Genomic DNA, 12240 nt, shown 5'->3' with positions numbered 1-12240 from the left:
GCCAAATTTTTCTAATACTTTTTGTATATAGTTGTGTTCTAATCTGTCAAATGCTTTTTCTTGATCAAAAAGTACCATGGCAGATTTTTTACCATTTCCTTGTAAGTAGTCTATAATAGTTCTGATATTTAATATGTTATTTTGGATATCTCTCTTTTTAGGTCCACATGTCTGATGTATATTAATGATTCGTTCCATACCTTTTTTAATTCTATTTGCTAAAATTTTGCTTAAAATCTTGTAATCCATATTTAGGAGGGAGATGAGCCTCCATTTTTTAAGGTCATCTCTTTCTCCTTTACCTTTATAGATTAAAATAATTATTCCCTCCCTCATGGTTTCAGGCATTTTGTTGTTTTTAAGTAATATATTATTGTATAACCATTCAAGTATGGGCAACAACTCCCCACAGAATTTCGTATAGAACTCTGCGGAGAGTCCATCTCCTCCTGGTGCTTTCCCTTTATTGGAAGATTGAATACTATCTCTTATTTCTTCCTGCGAGATGAAACCATCACATAAGTCTTTATGTTCTGATGTTATCATCTCGCAGGGGATGTTTTGTAAATATTCATCAATTATTTTACCTGTGATATTTTGTGATTGATATAATTTAGAGTAGAAGTTTTCAATATATACCATGATTTCCCCTTTATCTGTTGATATTCTATTCACTCCTATCATTAGTTGATCTAAAACTTTATCTCCCCCTTTCCTTCTCTCTTCTCTTTTGTATAGCCCCTCTGCCTTTCTATATAAATTGGTAAATTTCCCGGCTCTAATTTCCCTCCCTCTCATTTCTTCCCCTTTAATTTCCTCTAATCTATTTTTTAACTTTGTTTCCAAATCCTTATTGTTTAAATTTGGTAGCTGCATTTTTATTTCCTCTTTTTCCATTTTCGTTTTCCTACTTTTAATATTAGAGAATTTTATTGCAATGTCTTTAAATTTCTTTTTTAACATTTCCCATTATGTTATGATGTCCATATTCCCTATTTGTTTGAAATTTTCTATTTCCTGTTTGATTTCATTGACAAATTTTTTATCTTTAAGTAGTGAGTTATTAAACATCCACCTCCCATTGCCCCATTTTTTTCTATTTCTAATTTCCATTGTCATATATATCAATTTATGGTCCGAAATTTTAAAGTTAATTATTCCAGATTCTTTGTATATTTTATCATCATAGTTAGTGCAAAGAAATTTGTCCAATCTGCTCCCTTTGTTAGTTTTATAGTCATATGTATACTCTTTCCTTAAAATATTTAGTCTTCTATAAATGTCTACTAATTTATGTTTATTTATAAAGGCTTCCATTTCCGGTTTTATTGTGATATCAATAGGTGCTAAATCCCTTTCTCTATCAATATTATCTCCTATCTAGTTAAAATCCCCCCTATGATTACATTTTCCATGGTATATTTTTCTAGATATTTTTCCAATTTTTCTAAAAAGGTTTTTTTTCATATTCCTATTAGCAGGCATATATAGATTAATGAAATGATTTTTCCCAATCACTATGTGCAGTAGCCTTCCTCTAAAATATTGTCCTTCTTCTATTCTTTCCCAATTTAAGTCCCCTTTATTTTTAATTAGTATCGCTACCCCTCCTCTAATGTCAGATTCTTCATAATCGTTAGTTAATAATATACCATCTACATGACTTTCATATAGCTTCTTATTCTCGTTACTAAATCCATTATGAGTTTCTTGAATGAACATTATGTCGTAATTAATATCTTTTGGAAATTTAAATAGTTTGCTTTTATTAATTCCGTTCACATTAATAGACAGGATCTGTAAGTTCATTCCTTCCATTCCTGTCTCTTCCCAGGGTGTCGCATGATGGCTATACAACGTAATGTATATTCATTTAAGAACTATATTTAATTTCTAGTCATTTGTAAAATTTGGATCAAGTTAGATGGGGACACTGGTTTCCCCACCCCCTCTGGAGAGTTGGGTGTGGTTTCATTAGTGTTTATTGAAGGATTGGTTCCATGTAGCGTGCTATCTGGTTCATATGATATTTCCGTTTCATACTCAGTTCCCGTTCCGGCCTCAGTTTCCGTTACGGTTATCATTCCCGTTACTTCTTCGTTATCTTCCGATTCAGTTTCTTCTTTCCCATTCTCAGTTTCAGTCTCCGTCTCCATTCCTGCGTCTTCTGCATCTCCATTTTCTTTTATCTTTTTAGGTATGGTTTTCGTAGGGTCCATTTTCTCAGTCATGGGTGCTGCGTCCTTGTCCTGGGGGGAGACAACTTCCGCTTTCCTTTTTTGTTGGTTCCTTTTTGGTAAAGGTGTTGACGTCCTTGGTTTTGTTTGAGGTTCTTCTTCTTCTTCAGGCAGTGGTTCTACTTCCAATCCTTCGTACCTGTTTGTTGATTGGATGTCTTGGTTTTTAGCCGGTGTTTTTCCTTTTCCCGTCTTATTTGGGCTAAGAAATTACTCCCATTCTGGCGTTTCCTGCCCTTCACTGATGTTGGTTATGTCCATTTCTGGCAGGGTATTGGTTGAGTAATCTTCCCCTGCTTCTTTCCCTCCTCGTATTTGTCTGATCAAGTCCAGTATTTGTTCCCTTTGTTGTTGTTGTTGTTGTTGTTGTAGTTTGGGGGGGGGGGGCGGGGATCCTGGTCCATTAGGTTGCCAGACATCACTTTACTTGCGTAAGTTGATGTATGTACTTCAGCCTCTATTCTGACTCTGTTCTCAGGGCAGTCCCGGGGGCCATGCCCTGTTTGCTGGCATTTTGGGCACACTCTATCCCTCTCACATCCCTTGTACCAACATTTTAGGCGGAATCCTAGCACATAGAAGAATGTTGGTATTTTCTTGGCATCGTCTCTTGAAACATAGACCAGTCGTATCCCAGAGTTTATAGGTCCATAGCCCCAAACCGTCGCCATTTTGTGGGTGATAATTTTGGCTCCAAATTTTTTTTCTAATTTGTCTACCAGTTCGATATTATCCACTTCCATCGGTAGGCCCATCACGTGAAGCTCTGTTGCCTTGGGTTCAATATCCCTGACGAAGGGTGGGGTTGGAGAGACCATTTCTGTCATTCCTTTGACTTGAATGGAACTCCCTTCTATCAGGGGCTTCCTTTGCTTTGGGTACAAAACAAATCTATTAATTCCTCCGTTTTGTAGTGCATCTATCTTCCCCAGATATATTCCTATGGTATTCAAAGCCATCAAAACTTTGCTTTGCCTGGGCATATTTGACACAATTCCAAAGTCAAGGGTCTGGACCCCTCGGGGTGGCGGGCAATCAGTTTATTGTCCTCTACTATGGTATTGAAGTATTGTTTTAATCTGGATACCCTTGGCACAGATCTCGCTGGCACTGTTTCTGTTTCCGTCGCCATGTTGGCTAGGTGTATGAGTGAACTATGTTCCAGGATTACAGATAGCACGCTACTATTAAGAACCTAGTATAGGAAAAAAACCTAATTTTGTTGGGAAAATAAGGCGGTCACAGGTGTAAAACAATTTTGAGGGAGCCTTGTAAATGTAATTGGATACAATCTATCCCTAGTCTTTGCTAATTTATTGAGGTATTATGCCTCTATGTTTAAACCACCGGTCTAAACAGCACTGAGTATATATCACCGTCTTGACGACCGCTTGCTAATCCCAGTCGGGATTAATACATGCGGTGAACAATGTTGGGATAACGAATTACTATAAGACCACTAGTGAAAAAGGTGTTAGTAAGCGAAAATACTCTCACCAAACCTCAGAACTTCAAACTCGACTTCTGGCTTTGATGAATACAAACCGCCTAGTTGATCACGGTACCACTTTCTTGCTATAATTGATCACGGTAAGAAAGAATGAGCTTGCATCAGAACGTATTGCTACTTAACACGCCATATTTCCTCTCCACGAAAATCTTTAGTAAAAGGCGAAAGATTAATACGATGTGAAGAGAAACCAGAGTTTTCTTGCTAAATGGAACTAAATTAGGTACAATTGTGAATTATACTGATGGTGAGTCACCGCAATATACTCATTTCAGATCTTCAATACTCGCGTACGTTTCGATGAATATATTATCGATGTTAAATAGAGTTTGCGTTTCCTGTCAGAGTCGCTACGGATTAATTTTATATCAATAAATAAATAAAAAAATTGCTAGAACAACTAAATATCAGCACTTATGTATGATGAGACGAATGGATAATAAAACAAGAAAATATACTCGATTATTTTTAATCCGCTGATGCTCGGATTAAAAATAATTATTGCCAAAAATGTCAAGTATCAAAATTGTCATCAGCACCATATGATCCACTAGCTAGACATAAAACAGTTTATCTCAATGTTTTAGTTTGTCATAAAACAAAACTCGTGTGATCGAATTATTCTTGAACGGTTGTATTAACACCTACACGCAGACTCGCAAGAGAAATGAGAGAAAGAAATATTAAATAGTGCACTTCTCATAAATTATTTCGTTGGAAGGGAGATAAATGGACTTCTGAATGAATGGGCCAGACATATTCCAAGGATTATTTTGGGACGAAATGTGTAGTCACTAGAAACGCTAAAAATATTTCTTCATTGGCTCTTATTGAAGAATACTGCTGTAATAGTGTGTGGCGATCATGGTCAACCAGCGCCTTTTGTTGGATTGTCTCCATACGAATGGTTAAAGAATTTTGTAGATTATTATAAAGAAATAAATGATGATCATAGAACGATTGATTCAGAATTAAGTGAGTTTAAGAAATTAATCAGACTACAACCGAATTAAATTTAGTGTGAAATAATGCGTGAAATAATTTCAGAAACTTCTATGAACGATTTTCTGCAAGTGTGGAGACCAGATGATTTGATAGTTGCAAGTAGAAAGATAGTGATACACTTCAACAGCGGTTATTTCAGTTACACAAGGAAACGTTTTCAAATCTACCTGTACTGTTGTGTTATCGACCTGCAGATACGCAACGACAAAATATCGACGTTGATATACCAGGATCGTCAGAAAAATAAAATCTTATTTTAAACTTTGTATTAAATTTTGTTTTAGTTCCTGTCAATCTTGTTGAGAGCGCGTTAACCATGGAATAAACTCCAAATAACCGCTCAGCAAGTGTTCGCTTAACTCGTTCAACAATTGCCTGATCACGATGAATTGCAGTATGCCCTCGTCTAATTGTGACGTTATGTTGATTCATCAAAGACGATACTGCACCAAGAAATTCTTTGCCAGGATCAACCTGTAGCAACTGTGGCCATCGCAAGGGTCCTCGTTGATACATTCGTTCAAGCGCAGAAGAAACTTTAGCTGATAACGGTTCTGCCTCTTTATACCTACTTGCAACGTCAACAACAGTCAATGCGTATTTGTATGTTGACGTCTACCAATTGTAATAGTATCATGTGACAGAAATGATATATCCACCTGATGAACTTCATTTAGCACGCTGACATCAAAATGTGCATGCTAAATGTTTTTAGCGGATGTAAATAAATTTGCCATATTGCCTGTCGTACTAACCAATTTGCAGCATTAGAACGTGTAACATTTGCTGCATCAGTGATTTTACTAATCGCGGCTCTATCCCTCCAATATCCTCTTGGGCTTTAATAAATCGATTCCATTATTTCAATACTCGGTTGATTAATTACCGGCTCCGAATAATAATGCACTTTTCATCGCAGATCTTACCAACAAATAAGCTAATGATTCTATGAAGATTTATTTTTTTATAGAATTTAACGAGTGAAATAACTTCACATCTGCAATATGTCGTTGCTGAAAATCATTAGTTTTATAAGCTACATCATGAGTATGACATGCTTTATCAATAGCGTTCATTGTATACTCTCCGGGCCTTGGTTGATCTTCGTTATCAAGTCGGATATCAAGTCTGGTTCCAGGACCACAATCATTATATCCAGGAAGATTTTGCTCTCCTGGGTATTTAGCCCATGGAGTTCCTGGTAATTTTTCTAATGAAATTGCCATATCACCAGCGATTGTATGTCCTGACTGTGTCAGGGAAATAAAAAAAAAAAGAATTTGGTACCACATCGTACACACTTGCCTATAACCGCTGCTTACTATTTTTTTTTTTTATTTTTTTGTTATCGTAGTTGTTAATCCACTTGTGGGGGTGGATGTTCCGCATTTTACACAATATAGATCCATATAATAATAATATAAACGTAATTGATTTCTCATCGACACGAAAGCAAGAACCAGTCAAACATCATCCAGCGTTACCAAATTATATCAGAGCAATTATCATAGGTCCATCTGGGTCTGGTAAAACACATTTGCTACTTAATTTGCTAATGAGATGGATCAAATGGGATAAGTTGTATTTAGTAGCTCCGTCAGTTAATGATCATCGATGCTACGAAGTACCTAATGATTTTATTGAAAATGCTAAATTATTAAATGAAGATGGCAATGATATTATTGAATTTATTACTGATGTTGATGAAGCTCCATCTGTAGATGACCTTGATGGATATATTTACAATTTAGAAGTTTATGATGATGTGATGGTGATAGTAAAATCCAGCTAGAATATTTTCCAGAGGCAGGCAAAAAAACACAGACATGATTTATGCTACTCAACGATATAAACAAATACCAAACGTGATCAGAGACAACTGTAATATTTTAGTTGTTTTTAATGGAGTTGATATACATACTCTGCGAAATATTCATCAGACTTGGTGTAGAGGCGAAATGGATATAATTAAATTTAAAATCGTCTTTTTGCGAGAACAGTCAACACCACACGGATTTATAACAATGCATTTACATGATCCTCGATCACGATATCGTATAGGCCTTGATAAAATCTTTGGACGAGAGACTGATTTAATTGCAGCAGAGAGAGTGCGACCTCAATGATGCGTCATGGTGTGTAAACGCGCGCGCATACTTGTTGAAAAACACTAACGACAACAATAAAGTAGCAAAAAAAAAAAACTAAACCAATTAGAAAAACTCTCGGTAAGTTCGAGGCTTCGGTCTGGTGTTATTGGCCTTACTTTTTTTCTCGTTTTCGTAGGAAGCCTTATTTTACACCAAAAAAAATGACGTTCTAGCAAAAGGTCTGTTTACTTTCTCTGCCGCTGTATACATGTATGTGGATTCATAGATACATTTGGAAGAGAAAATCGTTGGTATATATATATATATATATATATATATATATATATATATATATATATATATATATATACCAATGTGTGTGTGTGTGTGTGAGTGTTTTCTTGTTCATAGCGGTAGTTTTATTTGTGTACAAATTAACTAACATTCGAATCAATATACCGTAAAACTGAAGTTTTGCTGCTTCACCATTACCAGTTATAATAAGCTCCGATGTTGTGAGTATTATAATTGTGAGTTTATTTATCGATGAAAATATACATGTGTTTACATAATGTTCACTCTGTGTTCTCTCTCTCTCTCTCTCTCTCTTCGTGAGGCAACCGTTTCATCTGATTCAAGGTTTATTCTTATCATTGAGGTATTCTTTCAAAACGAACAAATAAAAAATAGATCAATTGCAATTCATTATATCTCTTCACTTATAAGACAAATACGCCACTGACATGTTTGAAAACTCTCTTGAAAATCTGAAGATACTAAGCACCAGTCGAGGACACTCGCACACTTTGTACCACCGACATAAGCGTACCTATTATTATCAAATGTTTGAATATATTAATAAATGAAATGAAATAACTAATTTTGAGTGAAATTTGCGCTTACCTCAACAGACCGCGAAACCTGTGAGTGTACGCACAACTGCTTCTGTTAAGGGATAATCCCTTGCGATTGTAAATTAAACTAAATCGTGTTGTAAAACTATAAATGACATACTTGAATAGAACCGTACCTAATGCATCCGGTCACGTGGTAGCATAAACTAAGAATAACACAACTGTAGCTCGTGTTTGAATATTCCTTGAGACTCTCCGAATACCTCAAGATCACTCGATATGATTTTCAGACATAAGATAATTTATTGTCACTGCAATTTTCAAGGGAAATTTGGCACTATATGAAAGTATCAAAACACTGCCACCCCAGCTCTCCCTTCATGTTAAAGATTTATTGTCCTACACCTGAATATCCTCTAAGGGTTTATGTTGGTTGGGTGGAGTAGGATGGGAGCAAGTGAAGTGACTTTTTACATTCAGAACGCCTCGACTGCAAGCTTGCGGATGACCCTTAACTGAATACATAAATTTGCACAAATAAAAATACCATACAGTATTGTATAAATTGACGTGGGGTAAATTTATGACTAAAAAAAGACATCAGTACACCATCGCAATATTACTGTATAGTTATTTACAGTGGTATGAGGTATGTAAGATTATCTTGTTGAATGTTATTTACAGTGGTCTAAGGCATATAAGATTCGCGCCCTGAATGTTATGTACAGTGGCATTAGGAATGTATGATGTATTGTTGTGTGTTATTTAAAATAGTAATGGGAATGCATGATTTCATTTCGTATGTTTATATATATATATATATATATATATATATATATATATATATATATATATATATATATATATATATATCCGTATGTATGATTTTATTTTGTATGTTCTATAGAATGGTGTCAGGAATTTACGATTTATTGTTGTATGTTATTTAATGTGTTGTCACGAATGTATTATCTACCGTTGTATGTTATTTACAGTGGTGGCCGGGATGTATTAGCTCATGTTATGTGTTATTTAAAGTAGTATCCGGAATGTATGATTTCATATTGTATACACAGAGGACAGTTCTAGTGCAGAGATACATTTGTGCAGGTCTGCTTCGATATAGTATTGGCCTACTGTATGCATGAGTGGCTACCCATTTTCACTTGTCCGGCTTGTATTTGTTTACCAACTTTTTATAATGAATTTGTCGGAATTTGGTCAGATCATGATCCACTTTCCTCTTCCGTATATTAATATATGTGATGCAACTGTTGCCGCCTTATGTACTAAACATATCTAACTATATTCGGTATAGATACTTGATTAGGTTGGAAATCGCGTGTTAGGAAAAGGAGGTTGGTATGACGCTAAGGGAGATAATCATGAAACGATTATCCTTGTCACGCCAATATCTTACTGATTTATTTTCTCTCTTCTCTCGCGATCTTGAAAATGTATACGCCATGATGGGTGAGAAACTTGAACTTGATAGTATATAGCTTTAAAGGTGAAAAGGTCCAAGAGCTGTTTAGAATTTCAGGGTATTAATTCAATTCCCATAGTAAACCTATGAAACCATAATAATATTAAAAATTCAGTAACTTAGAATTCTGAATGATCATGATAAAGCCTAATATAGATATGTCCTTGAGGACGACTTCTGTGTAGAGACAACCATATTACCCGAGGAATTTTCTGGAACTATATATGTTTGAAGCATGAGAGTAGTGAATAGGGATAGTATAGGGTCTATGGGACTTATCATTAAAAACACCCCTGGGACAATATAGGGTCTATGTAAATTTAACATGGACAAAAATCGTGGGACAATATAGGGTCTATGGGAATTAACATGGCCAAAAACCCATGGGACTGTATAGGGTCTATGTAAATTTAACATGGCCAAAAAAAACCTGGGACTGTATAGGGTCTATGTAAAATTGAAACAGGGAGGGTCTCTATTTTTAAAAAAAAAAATAAAAAATAAAAAACAAAATAAAAAAAGGGGTAGGCAATGGAAAGGCTATCTCTTTTCGAGAAATATGGGGGCCCTGAAAAGGGCCTTTGGGTTTTTTTCTTCTTCTTTTAACTTCTTAACTTTTTCCACCATCCTCTTATTTTGTCCATCATTCCTTTCTTCTTTTTCTTTTCTGTTTCCGGCATCCAGTCCGGGTGACCCATGGCTCGGAACTTGGCCTGTATTTTCATCCAGTTGTTATTCAGTTGGTCGAATTCTAATTTCTTCTTCTTATTCTGTTCTTCCTTTCTTTCTTTAGTCCACCTTTCCTTTATGTTCTCTACTTCTTGGGTTAGCACTCTTTTCATAAGTTCCTCGGCTTTTATAAGTTGGTCAACACCCCATTTCACAAAAGACCACTCACTCCAAACTAAGATATCTTGTAGGAAGCATCTTACTAATGTTGTATTATCTAGAGCTTCCTTCAAGCTACCTACTCTTACATAGGGAGGGTTAATTAATCCTCTTATTTTCTTCACTTCTTCTTGTAACATACCGTCAAGGAGATCCATAGCTAGTTTCAGACTCCTCACTTGTCTGGTCACAAAATCCCTTGTAACTGGATATTTCCATTCCTTTTCTACTCTTTCTACAACATATACTCCATCTACTATCCAGTAATAACAGTGTCTCAAGTTGTTGAACAGGTCAGATACAGCTACCATTTTCTTTCCGTTATTCCGTAGAATGGTGCGAACGACCAACACTGTGGGGTCTTATAGTGAAAGAGCGGACGTGAAGGAAAACATCCCCCTAATAACATAAAATTGATCTTACCTAGATCATGACCTAACATCGCGCGTACGTGAAGGAAAACATCCCCCTACTTTCTCATTTCATATAATATAACCACAACTATACTCTCTACATACGCTAAGAATCAATAAACCCATAATCTACTATTCACACAAACTTACTTCAGCATTTACAAACACAAACACACAAACACATACACTTCCACTATTAATAAAGAGTTAGTGTTTATATTCACACTACTCTACCTACACACATTGGCAAATCGATCGTTATTTCTTTTCTAGAGTATTGGGTAGCCCTTAAAAGGGCTGTTGGTTTTTTTTTTTAACTCCAGATGCACCTATCTAATGGTTGCACCTTCCAGGCCTGGCGCCGCACACGCATCTTTGACTCCAGTCTCTTTTTACTTTTTGTCTTGAGAGTGCAGAGGAGGGATGATTCGCTTCAGCACCCCAATCCTCTGTCTCGGGAATATTGTATGACATCCTCTCTTCTATTTTCTTTTCCTCTTCTTCCCTCTCTCTTCTCTCCTCCTCTTCCTTCTTTATTCTTGCTTCTTCTACGATAGCCTCCGCTGATAGTTCGTTTACTATGCGCCTGGCATATTCCAGGTGCATCTGGAGTTCTAACAGTTTCACTATTCTGTTATTCATTCTTGTGTTGATCAATCAACAAGGGTAGCTAGACTGCCCAGCGAGTTTCAATTTATAGTGAAAGCGCGGACGTGATGGAAAACATCCCCCTAAAAACATAAAATGGATCTTACCTAGATCATGACCAAAAAATAACAACAACGCGCGGACCTAAAAGAAACACTCACTCACTTTTTATGCTACCCATCACTATTTTAAAATTTTTTATAAATCACTTCAATAGACTATTTACATATGCAAAGCAATCCAATCTAACTCCAAATATACACCTCAAACACCAAAAAAAACATGATTTTAATCTACTATCCACACCATCTTACTTAAGCACTTACAAACACACAAACACATACCCTCACATTTTTTAAAAAAGAGTTAGTGTTTATTTTCACACTACTCTACCTACACATTGGCAAATCGATCGTTATTTCTTTTCTAGAGTATTGGGTAGCCCTGAAAAGGGCTGTTGTTTTTGTTTGCTATGGCATTCTTTTTTTAGTTTCTAAGAATGCGATGTCCTCTGAGGATAGACTTTCTGGCGATAGGTCTGCTTCTTCGGAAAGAGAAGAAGAACTCTTTTGGTGTCGATACGACAATCGACAAAGCCTCTGTCAGCTTCAGGTTGTTGCTGCTGTTGTTGTTGCTGTTGCTGCTGTCTCTGAAGTCTGTACTTCTCTGTCCATTCTTCTTTTTCCCTGTTCATTTCTTCTCTGAAGAGCTCTTCTATCAGGTCTTCAGTGATTTTTAACATTCTCACATTCTCTATTTCTTCTGGCTTCGGTATCAGACTGTGTCTGACCCTATGCAAATTCACGTAGGCTTCGTTGAGCTTAGCTAGTTTGGAGCACATCTTCGTAGGAGGATGAGTCGACAATGGATGGTTAGACTGGAAACAACCCCGGTTCTTAAAGTCAAAGCGCGGACGTGAAGGAAAACATCCTCACACGGTTTTTGAGTCGCAACGTTCAGTGAGTGTCATGAGAGGGATAGTAAGAAATGAAAGAGCATCAATCCAACATTCTTATAGCTAAACAAAAGACAAAGGCATTTTTTTCAAAACACAACATTTTTTATTCAAAAATCACTTAACACTAAACAACAACTCTAACATTTTTAAC

The 12240-nt window shown here is 36.1% G+C and overlaps 1 protein-coding gene and 1 non-coding gene across 4 annotated transcripts in view; both read right to left on the bottom strand.

Annotated features, from left to right (window-relative positions):
- LOC149790553 (interphotoreceptor matrix proteoglycan 2-like) overlaps positions 1-7852 on the bottom strand; it is a 69455-nt gene extending 61603 nt beyond the window's left edge. For all 3 annotated transcript variants that reach the window (XM_089972617.1, XM_089972618.1, XM_089972619.1), the window contains exon 1: positions 7746-7852. The gene's annotated coding sequence lies outside the window, so the exon portion shown is untranslated. The remainder of the gene's footprint in view (positions 1-7745) is intronic.
- On the bottom strand, positions 3831-3946 carry LOC149790554 (U5 spliceosomal RNA). Its single transcript, XR_016424054.1, has one exon. It is a non-coding gene; the product is annotated as a U5 spliceosomal RNA (small nuclear RNA).
- Positions 7853-12240: the final 4388 nt, after the last annotated feature.

The sequence above is a fragment of the Sinohyriopsis cumingii genome, chromosome 10 (genome assembly GCF_028554795.1).
Source record: "Sinohyriopsis cumingii isolate HCF-2022 chromosome 10, ASM2855479v2, whole genome shotgun sequence".
NCBI classification, from domain to species: domain Eukaryota; kingdom Metazoa; phylum Mollusca; class Bivalvia; order Unionida; family Unionidae; genus Sinohyriopsis; species Sinohyriopsis cumingii.
Note: the sequence above shows the minus strand (reverse complement) of the source record. Positions and strands in the feature narration are given on the sequence as shown.